This window comes from Podarcis vaucheri, assembly GCF_965113315.1.
Source record: "Podarcis vaucheri genome assembly, chromosome: 10".
In the NCBI taxonomy this organism is placed as follows: Eukaryota; Metazoa; Chordata; class Lepidosauria; order Squamata; family Lacertidae; genus Podarcis; species Podarcis vaucheri.
In genome coordinates, this window is record NC_138748.1 from 42,148,560 (window position 1) to 42,163,648 (window position 15,089).

General features: G+C 41.1%; 1 protein-coding gene and 1 long non-coding RNA gene across 9 annotated transcripts in view; one reads left to right on the top strand and one right to left on the bottom strand.

The window, feature by feature from the left end:
- The window catches only part of LOC309541855, a 55,533-nt gene extending 50,379 nt beyond the window's left edge, over window positions 1-5,154 (top strand). Inside the window, exon 3 of the long non-coding RNA XR_014223972.1 lies at window positions 5,029-5,154. This is a non-coding gene — a long non-coding RNA (uncharacterized lncRNA). The remainder of the gene's footprint in view (window positions 1-5,028) is intronic.
- The window catches only part of GRIN2B (glutamate ionotropic receptor NMDA type subunit 2B), a 285,857-nt gene that overhangs the window by 214,840 nt on the left and 55,928 nt on the right, over window positions 1-15,089 (bottom strand). The window contains exon 1 of one of the 8 annotated variants that reach the window (XM_082239990.1): window positions 3,928-4,035. The exons of the other annotated variants lie outside the window; for them this stretch is intronic. The gene's annotated coding sequence lies outside the window, so the exon portion shown is untranslated. Of the gene's footprint in view, window positions 1-3,927; window positions 4,036-15,089 lie in introns of those variants that run through there. 8 annotated transcript variants of the gene reach the window in all.

Sequence of the window (15,089 nt, forward strand, 5' to 3'; positions counted from 1 at the left end):
GCAGAGTCTGGTGTTTGAGTTCCTATAAATACTGTTGAGGGGTGTGGTGTATAGCCTCCAACGTTCTGGACAGAGAGGAAGTTCCTAGATTAGTGTGCCTTTTCTTCTTTTGTTCCTTAATTACTTGAGGGATATCTTGGATGAAATTCCCTGCAAAGTCTGCCCAGCCACGTACATTGGACAAACAAACAGACGAATAAATGCACGTATCGCAGAACACAAGAATGCCGTCAAAAAAGAAGAAAAAACTTCCTCTCTTTTCCAACACATGAAAGAAACAGGACACGAAATTAATTTTGCAGATTCCAAATTGCTCTTTAACATGGAACATCACCACAAGAGAATAATCATGGAAGCCATCGAGATAGAGAAACACCCTCACAACATGAACAAGCGTGACGACACGTCCCGCCTGCCAGACATCTGGAAATTAGCCCTCCCCACAAAAACCGACACCAGAACCAGAGGCACACAGAACGCCGTCACCAATCAACCACACCAGACCCAAACCCAGACCCTCTCCACAGACATATTACAGACTCCATCCAGTAGCCAAACTATAGTGGCACCTCCGGATGCTGCACCCCCCTGCAATCCCTACACAGATCTGGCTGGCACAAGGCACAAAACCACAGCTCGCCCCTATACACGAAGCCAAGCCAGAGCACAACTAAATGCAGCACAGCCATCTTCTCAGAAAAACTCTTCACAAGCTCAAGAGGTCAAGACACGAAAGCTTTAGCAACTAATCTACACTTAATGACCCACCCAGTGGTATTCAGAATATCACTCATGAAATCACCCAAGATATCCCTCAAGTAATTAAGGAACAAAAGAAGAAAAGGCACACTAATCTAGGAACTTCCTCTCTGCCCAGAACGTTGGAGGCTATACACCACACCCCTCAACAGTATTTATAGGAACTCAAACACCAGACTCTGCTCTGTTCCAGTAACAAGAAGCCGAAAGCACCAGCCTGAAGATGACGAGTGAGACCTCGTCGAAACGTCGCACAGACACCCCGACTCTTACACGGGAAGACACCCGAAGACACCAAAACCTGCATTCCTGTACCCGTGAAAATCTACGAAAGCATATATATATATATATATATATATATATATATGGATAATTACCTGCAAAAGGATAAGTACAACTTTTGATTTTAGATTTGTCTGGTATTGTATCCATTCGAGTTGAACAATCTTACATGTTTTTATTAAGTATATTATTAACCTTATGAAATAATGCATTTCTAAAAGTGGAACATTTTCTACCCTATATCACTTGCCACATATTTTCACTTTTTCTTAAAAGCAGCTAGAGGGATCCAACTCAGACAAGGGAGAGCACTACTGGCAGGTGGGGGGCTTACCCAAACCTGCTTTTTGCGCCAATGGGCAAAACATACGGGAGGGGCAGTGGAAGATCAGCCTGTGAACCTCTCCTCACATTCACACCTTAACAGCTCTATGAAAGAAACTGCATGGTTAATGTATTTGAAAACATATTTTTGCATTCACCATTTACCTTTTTAAGTGTATATCTAACCATTTATATGTGTGATTGTGACCTCAGGCTACCCAACTGAAATGGAACACTACAAGCAAGTAGGTTTCCTTTGCACAATTTCCACTGCATATTATGGTAATTGATGCAGCCTCAAAACTACAAAACACACGACAGTACCCTTGTGCTACTGCTCTGACCAAATTCAGGACTGACCAGGCAACGCACACACAAGGTGAGTGGGAAGCATATTGAGGCTGCAAATAGAAATATGCATCCATACTGTTCTTGTCCTCTAAATAAAGGGCTTCAAATGTCAGAACTGTCAATCCCACAGCTTCTCTGTTGTTAATATCTACATTAAAAAGACAGAAAAGGGAGCAGTCACCTACAGGTTAAGATAAAAGAAAGCCGACAGGTGCAGATCTTGGGATGGAGGGCAAAACTTACAAGAGAACCACTTTAGACAAGTTATGACAAATTACTGTAGAAAGGGCATCCTTTTTGGAAAAGAATTACCCAACACTGTAGTGCTCATGAAACAAGCCCAGAAATCCAGTCCTATATTCCATGAAATATAAATCATACCCATTTGCCTATCACTAGTTATTACCCATCGTAAAATGCACCACACTGTTTTATTCCATTCTGAATTAAATCCATTCTGTACTTCCTGTGTAGCAGATCATTCTTTTTTAAAAAGTGTTATTTTAGATGTTTTCCCTAAGCCTACTGGTATTCACATCCAGTGAATGTAAATTAAAATAAGGACAAATCGGGTCTGGTAACTGAAATAAAGAGAGGAAAGGAAACTGTGACATAACTAGCATTTGTATGCATCAGGGCACCACTTACAGTATCAAGGCAAAAGTCATTCATGCCATGTTAGTAGAGTTATTCAAAGGCTACATTTCTCAACATGTCCATGCAGAAATCAAGGTCAGCCAGTTGTGAACCAACAGAAACCTGAAAACTGGTTGACATTGATTTCTGCATAGACATGTCATGGTATGTGGCTATCACAAAACTATGCAGATTACAGCTGGCTCCATTCTCAACAGCAATCATTGAGTTCTACAGAGCAAACTAAACAGGCAGCAATTTGAGATACAGTTCAGTCTGACTGTTCTCCTCGGCACCGAGGCAGGGGCAGGCCGAGATTTCTCCTAGTGATGTCCCTGAGTGTAGGTGGGGCTAGCACCAATGGCAGGCACAGCCAACTAGTTCTAGTTTTGTTTCTGTCCTCCTATCCATTGAGTACTAGGAGGACATCACTGAGACTGAGGAGCAAAGTGACAGCCACTCTTGGACTGCTTGTAAGTATGAAGGCAGGCAGATTGGGATGGCTGAGGTTGATGGAGTAGTGCCCCATTTGCCTAAATATTCCAGTCTCTGCTGTCAAGCAATTTAACAATGGAAAGCCAACTAAAACAGCCATGGCATTTAAGGAGTCGAACAAAATTAATTTAAAAAAGACTGATCAATTTGAAGCATGATCTGCAATGGTGGGAACATAACATAGACTCATCACCAGTAATAACAACTTCTTTCTCTTCTGAATATATTTGTATTCTGTATTCAGTTGCCACAGTCATTAAAGGCAACTGCTGTAGATTTCAGCAGCTTCGGCAATGCAACATAATATGCAAGAGAAACTGTTATGTGGCAGTGAGGGACATTAACCCTAGCCCTGATTATTGCTCCCTAAATTCTACATACGTGTGTGCTATTTGAGCTCACTTTGCAGCTGCAGTAGCCACTATGTGGGGACCAAAACTTTCATATGTAACATTTTCCATACATCTACAGCCACATTGTCAAATAATTTTCTTGCCATGGACGTAATCAAAGATGCATACAGATGTACCTGCAAATGCAAGTGGTTGTGAGTGAGTTCTTCCTCTTTACCCTTGCTCTAGTTGGATTGTCTATTTAATTTCATTTATGGGCTTCACATGCTTATTCGTTCAAATGTTTGTTTAGCACTTTGTTGTTGTTGCTGTTGTTTATAAAAAAAAATCCCTTTGTTTCAAATGTCACACTGTTCCAAGGGTAGTTGGGAAATGCTATTGAATGGTCACAGAGCTGGCCAATCAGCTCTATATTTCTGTTCCAATAAGGTAAAGCAGGGTTCTGCTGAGCTTGATCCAAAGGAAAAGGTTATACATCTGTCTAAAAATGTAGTGAGCACATTTCTACAGTAGCGTCATTGCTAAAATTATGTACATCTGTACAAACCCTAAGGCAGTAAGTTGCATAGAAACAGGTTAAACTGAATTTGCTGGCAACTAGCTCACACAGTCAAAGGGGCGATGAATAGGTACATACATATATGATAAAACTCAGTCACATGCTTCTCTTTTGACAGAAATTTCAAACTTAAAAGGATACATGTTTGGTTGTGCCTTCATTTATTACCTGAGAATACCTGAGTGGCACACCCTGGAAGGAAACTGCTGAGCAAAAGCCTCCACACAAAGAGGAAAAGAAATGAAATGTGCTTCAGGAGTTCTGTTCTCCATAGCTGATAGTGCCTTACTTTTGCTTCTCAGTTGGGTTCATTAACATGCAACTAGGATTTGCTGCTCTTCCACTACACTCTAGTCAGTCCAGGTTTAGTTTGAACATGCGGCAAACTGGTTAATGCATGACATGCACATGCATAAGCAGCCAAGAAGAACAGAAGAATAGTTAAGTGGGATAAAAGCAATCTCTGGTCTGGAGAGAAATTGATAAGAGAGGGGTGACCCAATGTTAGAAAGGTGCAGTTACTTTTCAGACTGTAGCTAAATACTTCCAAAGCATTGAGAGCACCTAATGTGTAAAGGATACTGTCAGGAGTAACATGCCACTACCTATCATTCCTAAATATTTAATCTGATGGGGAAGCTGCTGTCATTTATTGTATCAATGCAACGTTGGGACTAGATATTGCTAGGAAGCCAGTGAGTATTTCACCTGGGGAGCCAACCTTCCCAGCTAATTTGTTGCATCTCAAAATTCAGCATCCATCTGGGCAAGGGTAACAAAATGTTTTGCGCTCCAATCGTTTATATTTAATTTTCAAATCAGCTCATATTTATGTACATCTTTAAATGGATCCTGAATTCTGATAATCATCTGAAATGAATTCAGTGTCTTCATTGTGTTCAGCTGTATGACTTTCAAAACTGGTTACATTTTAAAAAGCAGAAATGTTAACATCTGAAGTGCAAATGAGACACCTACTCAGTAATTGGCATAAATGCAATTGTTTTTGTTTGTTGCATCCTATTGCCCTAAATTCTTGTGATTGGTGTTTCTTTAAAAATGTCACAAATGGGAGAGAGAAGGATAGTCATGGTACTTTGGGACATATTATTTCTAAAACTGCCATCAATTCACATCAACCTTTGTTTTATATTTAGAGAAACATGTTTTCAATTATTTTTAAATTATGATGTTTATGTCCATGGTTAACATAGAACAACCCAGGATGCACCAGCCAAAAATGTATTGGATATTTTTCCTCCCTGGCAGATCCGGGTCTCAGATCCTTGCAGAATCATCTACTGTGCACACATCTCCTCTTTCAAGCTTGGCCAACATACCGGAAAACAGAGAGAGATCCATTGCATCCAGTCTCCCAATAAATCACTAATGCTGCTTTGTTGTCATTGCTACCATTGAGTTCCAGGGCTTATTCCCATTAAGAGGATGATGCTAAAAGCTGTAACAGTGGACTGTGATAGAAAGGATGGGGGGAATCTTCTATTAAGCAAGGTCAAGGATGGAGAAACAATGGTGCAAACAAAAAAAAATGATATTAAAAATAATGGTCTTGCCCAGGAAAAAAAAATCCTCCATTCTGCATTACCAAGTCATGACTAGAAGGCCAAAACAACAATAAAATATAATCTAAAAACTTAAAATATAATCTAAGTCCAAAAACTATGAATAAATAAATACTGTAAAATAAATAAATAAAAGATCAATGGCAGTTGTACTTTGTACTCCTGCATTCTTATCTGGGAACTAGAAATGTTCCAGTGCTTGGACTTCCATCACTAATGAATGGTCCACTGTGCTGTGTCTTCCATGAAATCCCTGTCTTTCTTCTCTACTTCCTACCAAATGTCTGACCCAAGAACTGCTTTTTTGCCATAAGAGTAAAATACAGAGATTAAATAACTCTTTATTTAGCGTGCAATACTCTAATCCCAGACTTTGTGTTTTGCACAGCAGCACCATTTATACTTCAGATGGATACAACTGCTGATGCAACTCTAGTTCTGCTGCAAGTTATGAGCACTGGCCTATACTCTAGTATTCCTTTTAATACAAAACCGTTTTGTCGTGGAATAATTTCTCCCATGACAGTAGACATCTGTCATGTATGAGTTAGTTGAGATTCCTGCATTACAGGGGTTTGACTAGATGACCCTCAGAGGCCCTTCCAACTCTGCAATTCTATTATTCTTTCAGAACGTAAATCATTTGGGATGAACCCAATAACATGACAATGTATTTTAGAATGTTTAGAGATGATTAACATATGCAGAATTTTCCTGGTATGCCAACGCTAACTTCAATTTGTCTGTTTTTGGACTTTTAAGATGAATGATTCAGGTGGAAATGCAATCAATATTTTTACAAAATCTATGGACAGGAATGCTACTCAGCATTATGATGACCACCATCTATCCAACATTGGGTATAAAACCATAGTATTAAGATAGAGAATTATATAATCCATGTTAAGTTCTTTAAAGTGGATAGCCTCCTAGATTGCTAGAAATGTTAATCTGCTCTTGATATAAGCATGCTCATTAAATAGTGCAGATATAACATACTATTACTGATGACACTTTACATTGCAGGGCCTCATTTTAAAATCAAAGATGTCCTCACTAAATTTAATTTGTAAGCATGAGTGCTCTGCTTTGCTATGCAATGCTTGCAGTTAGGCCACAGAATATAATTAATTCTGCTTTCTATCTAGGGACTTTTAACCATTAATCTACCTAATTGTTACTATATACTTTTGTATGATTTGTGCCTTTCTATCTTCCTGGTTCACTTATTCTGTATTTAACTCAGTTACTCAAACTGATAACATCCTTAAGCCCCTGTAGTGTGCCGATCATTTAGGAAGGCAGCAGTCTAATAACTTTAACTGAAAATACAACATTAACGAAGTAGGATGACAAGTCTATAACCAATTATTCAGTTTACTGAGCAGACTTCTGAACACTTGATTATTTGTTAACATTCTTCAAAATATTTTATGGGTTTGATCCCTATGTGTATTTTTAAAAATCACAAAATGTTAATAAATTAAAAGCATAAATACTTTAGCCAATTATCCCCTCCAGATTATATTCCTGTCACTTTTAAAAATACCAGGTATGATTGTGTGCTTGTTATCAGATCCTTTACTTAGCGATCTGTAGGTGCCCTCTTAAGTGCACTGCTAGAATTACTATAATACATATACTGCACATAAATGGATAGTTAGATTTCAACAACCTATTGCACAAACCCGATCAACCATTTTAACTCAGAACCACAATATTAATTTAAGATATCCAAGTTTGTGGATACATTTATAGAAAATATAAAAATATGATACTTCACATTTTCAATAAAAGCATTTTCACATTTTCACTCTCTCTCTCTCTGCTTTACTAAAAGGAAGTACCAACTTTCTTTTCCCCTCCTAATAAAATTTGTTAGCTAGCAAATGGGTCCACGGCATAGCCTGCTTTAAACACATAGTGTGTGTGCCCCCCCCCACAAGAGAGCTCACCCACCCCCCAGTATACCAACCACATCACTAAAAATTAAAGTTGAATTATGCATCAGCACTTGTGAAAAGCAGTGCTGAGCACTCACAACACCAAGGGCATATCACTGAATGAGACTGAAGCTTTTGGGGTTTCTTTTTTTAGATTTAAAGGGAAACCTCCTTTACCCATTTTTTCTTTTCTCTAATTACTTCTCACTCTGCTTCTCACTTGGGACATGAAAATGAGGCTGGTGCCGTAGTGTTAGTCAATGCAGAGATCCATTTTTGTATCATATTTGTGAGATTGCTTGCAACTGTATTAAGTTTCACTACATACCCTGTTAAAGGTTTTTTTCTATTTACAGAGTTGCTTGGAATGGCAGCTAAGTCCCTATGTAGATACAGGCACAGAGAGAAAAACAAAGTTTGGGGCGAGTTCCCCCCTCCCCCTTAGAATTAATTACTTCTCTAAAAATAACCAACATGCTATTCACAGTCTTTCAAGACTATTCATCAAGTGATGCCTTTTCCCAGGGCTCAGGAGAAATTAGAAAAAGGTAAAAAATGCTGACCCGTCACTGTCTGTCTGCTTCAATGGGTGCTTGGAGCTCAGAGTATGACTCAACAAGTGGACCAAACTACTAGACGAGACAAAAAAGAACAGAAACAAACCCTCTTGCGCCTAGCAAGCTGAAACATCAGGGCCATGTGTCCTAGCTTGTCCACCGACCTGCTGCAGGTCAATGACTCACAGAAGATGGCCTTCATTGACTGTGAGCTGAAAATGCTCAACATTTACCTAAGTGCTCTACAGGAAACCAGACTCACTTCTAATGGCAACCTTCAATAGAAGAACTACGCCTTTTTTGGCAAAGAGGGTGTCGAGAAGAACCATGTATTCATGGTGTAGGAACTCTCTTCCGTCTGCAATAGAACTGTCAACAGAGGGCTCAGAACACTTGTTCTTCCTCTGCCTCTCAACCACATCATCCAGTTAACATCTTGAGCATCTACACTCCCACCATGTGCTCTGACATACGAACAATGGACAAGTTCTATGAAGAACTAAACCAAGCTGTCAGGAGGGTCTGAGCTTGCAGACACCTAGCCCTGCTGGGAGATTTCAATGCCAGAGTTGGGGGCAAGTGTCACACATGGGACTACTGCATAGGTCACTTTGGTACCGCCAGCATGAACAAAAACGGACAAAGGCTGCTTGTATCACTGCCGCCACATCACAAACATGTTCTTCACTCACAAAATGTATGAATGCATGAAGAAAGCCTTTGGATCAACAGTCAGCAAAACTACTTCACGAAAATCAGCACAGACTGCAGCAAGCAGATGAACCGATGGGCAGAGCACTATCGTGAACTGTTCTTCCCCAAAGCATGGTTGCTGATTCAGCAGTTGACAGCATCCAGACTCTACCTGTCTTGGAAGAGCTGGATCTCCCTCCCTCTCTCCCTTAATGAGCTGAAGAACAGCATCAACTCCCATGCGTGTGGTAAAGCCCCAAGACAAGAGACAATTCCAACAGAAGTGCTGAAAGCCAGCCGCAATGGCAGGCTCTATCCCAAGTCAGAATGTGGCTTTAGAGCTCAGAGGTCAACAGCCTACATGATTTTCTCACTGCATCAGCTGCAGGAGAAATGCCAAGAGCAGAGACACCCCTTGTACATCGCTTTCATAGACCTGATGAAGGCCTTTGACCTCGTCAGCCCAAAAGGAGTCCTCACACTGCTCGATAAGAAAGAAGGCCCACCTAAGCTCCACAAGATTATTGTGTCCTTCCACAAGAACATGTGTTGCACCACCCAGTATGATAGCTCATCCTCGGATGCCTTCCCTATAAAGCGTGGTGTGAAATAGGCCTTCTCTTTTTGGCATATTCTTCTCCCTGCTGCTCTCAAATGCCTTCAGCTCAATTTAAAACAGTATGTACATCCATTCAAGGAGCTATGGGGGTCCGTTTAACCTAGAACATCTCCATGCCATGACAGGAGTATGGTGGGCCCTTATCCAAAAGATGTTGCTTGCAGATGATGCAGCCTTGCCAGCACACTCTGTGGAAGCTCTACGTAGTCTTATCACCCATTTTGCCCAAGCCCACATGGAGTTCAGCCTTACCATCAGTCTGACAAAGACCAACATCTTGAGTCAGGATTTTGCCAGCACTCTGTGCATCAGCATTGGTGACCACACACTTGAGATAGTAGATGATTTTGTCTACCTGGGTGCCACCAATATGCATAACAAGCAACCTCTCCATTGACACTAAGCTGGACAAGCATATTGGCAAGGCAGCTACAGCAATGGCTCATCTCTCCAAAAGGGTATAGGAAAATGCTAACTATTAGGCTTGCATGTTGAGCACATTGTTTTATAGTAGTGAGATGTCACACCAAAGCACCTCGGGGAAGCTGTGCCTGCAGCCGCGGGAAGCATTGGCGGAAGAAGCAAAGGGGGGAGAGAGCAGGGGGTGGGCAAGCCGTGGCAAGAAAGATGGTGGCAGGGGGGAAAGAGGTGGCACTATGGGGTACCGGCATGTATCACCTCAAAAAAAGCTTGATAAAGGCTCTGGAAATCAAGCCTTATGAAGGACAGTGGAGGGAGTTGAGTATGTTGAGCCTGGAAAAGAAGAGCCTGAGAGGATATATGATAGCCATATTCAAATACATAAAGGCCTTTCACATGAATGATGGAGCAAGCTTCCTTACTGTTGCTCCAGTGGGCAGGGCCCAAACCAAAATGGATTCAAATTATAACAAAGGAGATTCTAACTAAACATCAGGAAGAACTTTCTGATGGTAACAGCTATTTGACAGTGGAACATACTTCTTCAGGAGGTGGTGGACTCTCCTTGCTTGGAAGTTTTTAAGCAGAGGTTGGATGGCCATCTGTCATGGATGCTTTAGTTGAGATTCCTGCATTGCAGGGGGTTGGGCTAGATGACCCTTGGGGTCCCTTCCAACTCTACAATTCTATGATTCTACTATCTGGATGAAATTCCACCACTGAAGTTTTTTATTAAAAAAAAACTTAGAAAAGTTCCTGAAATTACATGGTAGTGCACTGAGGAAAGGATGACATTGCTTCTTTTCAAACCAGCACTGAATAGGTACTCTAGAGAAGAGGTAGCATAGCAGAATCATGTGGTGTCCTGAAGGTACATCATCTTAAAAGAAAGAGAGAAAGAAAAGAGCTAACAAAACGAAGCCAGCAAGTATTGTTTGTGATGTAACAGGCTTGGTCAAGTGCCCAAGACAATCATGCGTCCCATTCACCTATCACAGCAATCTTCCTGAAAGTCCCACTGACAAAAGTGCCTGCCTATAGTAATTTCTCGGCAAATCTGCAAACCTGAAATCAAATGAGTTTTCAGAAATGCCTGTATCTATGATATTTGTTGGTTCACAGTGAGACGGGGGGCGGGGGGCGGAATCATGCAAAGGAGTAGTCACCCTATGACCTCTGCCATCACTTACATGTTGCCATTAAGTGTTGGACTTGAACATGGAAAATTCAGGTTCGCATTCCTGCTCAGCTCTGAAGATCAGTGGGCAGCATGGGGCAAGTCTCAGCCTAATCTCTCTTAGTTGTTCCGAGGCTAAAACAGTACCATGACTGATTGGAGGAGGAAGAATGTGAATCACAGTATGACTAGGGGCCAAAGGAGCAGGACTTCCATTTCCAGGATGCCCATAATACATATGTGAAGCAATTCCTCCTTGGGTTTGCCTTCATTCTGCACACTCCTCCCTGTATTTGGCTACAGCCCTGGGAATTCCTAAGCGGCACAGATGGAGCCCCTGCTGCATCCATCCTAACATTGACAAATCAGCCAGAGTGTTTAACTTCCTCCTTCGCTGCTTAAGGATCAGGTTTCTATCGAGAGAGACCCTCAAATCCTTTCAATCAATTCTGCTTTTCATCTCTGCAGTCCCATGGGTGTTCTCTTAAGTGCTTATCTCTGAAGAAGTCTGAGGTGATAACAACACCCAAGGGAATCCCACCATGATCCCAGGGTTAAAATTGCTTCTCTTTGCTGAATAAGGCAAAAGGTGGCAGAACGAAGGGAAGGGGAGGCAGGTAGTTGAAACAGGAAACCCAAAGAAAGTTAAGAATGCATATGAATCAAGTTAAGCTTTCCATACAAATTCTATTCACTGAGATAAAAATACAAATAAATGGAAAGGCTGTAATGGGCCGGGGGTGGAGAAATAGAAAAGATTATTAGGCAAAGAATGATAGCATAGCTGTTGCAGTCCATCTTCACTGACCAACGCTGTAAAAGGATAGTTTCCCTTCAAGGGGAAACTGTTCCTTAGTAGGAAGATGATAAGGGACTTATGTATCATTTGTGCATGGCTATTTTGATTCCACTCAAATCACGTCATTTATTTCCTCATGTGCAAAGCAGTCCCTTGAAAAGACAACTACGCCATAGAGGTAATATATAAATCAGATACTACATACATAGTCTCCAATCCTTTATTAGCTTACATGCTTATTTGTGGGCCATTATTAACAGCAACTGCTAGATTTCTCTGCAACTTCTTATACTCCAAGTCAGTAGTAGTAGTAACCAACGTTTTTGGCAAGCGTGCCATGAAGCCCTAAGTATGAGGCAGTGCTACAATCTTATTATTTATTTCATAAAATTTATATGCCACTTGATTGTAAAAAAAACCCATCCTCAAAGTGATTTCTACAAAAATATAAAACAGTAAGATCAAGAAAAAGCCACAACTGTACTTTAAAACATACTAAGGTTAAAATACCAAAACAAATTGAAATTATCTCAACTCTCTTAAGCATCCAGGTAGGCTTGTCTAAACAAGAATGTTTTTGCAGGCGCCCACCAAAAAGAGGTGATCTCATAAGTGCACAGTACATGTGTACTGTGACTCATGGAGGGGTGGACCACTGAGTTCCAATTTATGAGAAGACCAACCCCAGGCTCTTCCTGCACTGCTGGGTCTGCACCACAAAGGTGTGCAGCTGCTGAATAGCCAACAGAATGAATGAAGGTGATGATTGGCCTAACAAATGGACCATTGATATAAGTAAGGTTTTTTTCTTTTGCCCCCTTTGATATTATCAAAATACATAGTATGTTGGTACAATGATCTGTGCTTTCTGTGTGTGTGTGTGTGTGTGTGTGCGCACGCGCGCGCACCCTCCCTTCTACATATTGCCTGGAATGGGGGTTTGATTGATAATAAAAGTCAGTAGAGCCAACTGGTCCCCAACCACACCTCCCCAAGAGAACAGTGTTTATTCTAACTCTATCTAAGAAGTGTGAGATAAAAATAAAACAGTTCATGTTACAAATAAAATGAGGAAACATTTTCATATTGCCAAGCACAACCTTTTTATACATTAGGGAACCCAATGTGTGCGTTGTTTCTGTTGGTAAGTGCTTGGTGAGTCCAAGATACCCTTAGAAATCTTAAGCCAGCATTTCAGGCACTGGTGAACTATTGCTGCCAACTGGAAAACTGAGGCAATATGTGTAGCTATTAAGAGAGGCTAAAAATATATGACTAGTCCAGGCATAAGCACTCTCGGCCCTCCAGACGTTTTGGGACTACAACTCCCATCATCCTTAGCTAACAGGACCAGTGGTCAGGGATGGCGGGAATTGTAGTCTCAAAACATCTGGAGGGCCGAGTTTGCCTGTGCCTGTAATCATTCATATACACCTTTGCAGACAGCGCTTATTCCATTTCAGTGTGAAGACCAACACGTGAAGAAACTGCTAAATTTCTCCCCCTAGTGACTACAGAGATTTAATCATTTATGAGCCATTATGAGAGAAGGCTTGGAAATTGTCGCCCTGTCTATCCAAGCCCTAACTTCAGTTTTCCATACACATCTTAAGACGATAATTTTTAAAAGCAGGGAATAAACCCCAGTGAATATGGTAGCGTCTACTTCCAAGTAAATCTGCAGAGGGTTACACTATGTGGTTATTTCCTCACCAGTTCATATTCTTACATTGTCCCACTAAAAGGTATGGAAAGGCAGGGTAGTGCCTAAGGCAAAGTCTACTGAGACATGACAGATTCCATCATAATTCTTCTACTCACCCCAGCAAAGATAAAGCACTGTTAATTCACTTAATCTCCTATCCCAGGCACCTCTACTGCTTGTGCATGGAGATTTATTGACCATTTCCTTTAGTCCATCATACTCTAGGCTTTTCTGGGATATCAAAAGGAATTTACAGCCTATGGAAGTTAAATAAGCTGCAAAAAAAAGTGCTCTCCTTTGTCACTTTGTATTAGGCTGCCTCACACCTATCTGTTACCTCTTAGCTATGAGGGCAGGACTTTGGGACAGAAGTCCAGAACCTCACTCAACAGAGTAAGCAAGAAGACTGCCAAACATAGCAGGCCTGACTGACCACCTTTTGAAGTAGAATCAGAGTAGGGGGAAACCTCAAAGGTCATCTGTGCCCCTGCCAATACAGATAATCCACATAACCATCAAAAGAGCCTATCAGCAGCCTATCAGACTGCTATGTCTAGAGATTAAAATTACCTTTTTATTTAAAAAAAACAACTTTTGCTCAGTTTTCCAGCTTCAACTGCTAAGAAGGGAAATTGCTTCAATCAACTAAATCCTTAAGGAGCTGGAAGTTTATTGGACATAAAGAGCTCTGCTGGATCAGGTCAAAGGTCCATCAAGTCCAACATCTTGTTTTCACAGTGTCCAGATGCCAACAGGAAGACCACAGCCAGGACCTAAGTGCAACAGCAACTCTTCCTTCTTGTGTTCTCCAGCAACTGGTATTCAGAGGCATCTTGCTTCCAAAAGTGAAGATAGAACAACAAAGCCATGCCACTGATAATCTTGTCCTGGCTGGTATGTAGGAGAACAACTGTAAGAGTTGTGTGCAAGCTGGGAGCTGGAGGGAGAGACATGCCTTGCTTTGTGCTGAACATAATCTGTGGCTTTGGGCACCCCTGGAAACCTAATGGGAAGCCAAATCTATGGGAGTGTTAATGCTGTGAGCCCTTCCATCCTATGTGCAGTGTATAGGTGTAAACAAAACTATATATATATATATATATATGCTTTCGTAGCACACACACACACACACACACACACAGTATAACTATATATCTTAAAGACACTGAAGCCTCTGCTGACCTTTATCCCAAGGAAACTGAATCTTGGGTAAACAATTGGAACCCCTGGATTCTCTGGCCAATCAGAAATTGAGGTAGTGTGTAATAATATTATTTTTTTAAGTTTAGCTGCTAGAACTGTACACAGTATTCCAACAGTGGTCACACCATGGATTTGTACAACAGCGTTATAATATTGGCAGTTTTATTATCAATCCCCTACCTAATGATCTCTAATGTGGAATTTGCCTCTTTCACACAGCTGCTGCACACTAAGTGAAAATCTTCATGACCACAATGTCCATTTCTGGTCAGTGTGACGCTGTTGGATTTCCTTGGCAATTATCCATTTACATATATGTTGAGTTTGATAGCACTATGGTCACTGTCCCCAATCAGTTCAACAGCATCATATACATCCCACTTCTGCTCTTGGGAACCACTTCTAATTAAATCCAGTATCACCACATCTCAGATCCCTGATAAATAGTCAAGGGGAACAGCCATTATGGGTATCTGGACATTTTACCTCTTTGCAGTGACTGGCACACACAAGCACCCATTCTATGTTAGGGTAATTGAAATCACCCATTACTACAGCATTTCCTCCTCTGGATGCCTCCTTTGATTTCATTTCCCATCTCAAGATCACCCTGTGCTTTTTGGACAGTGGG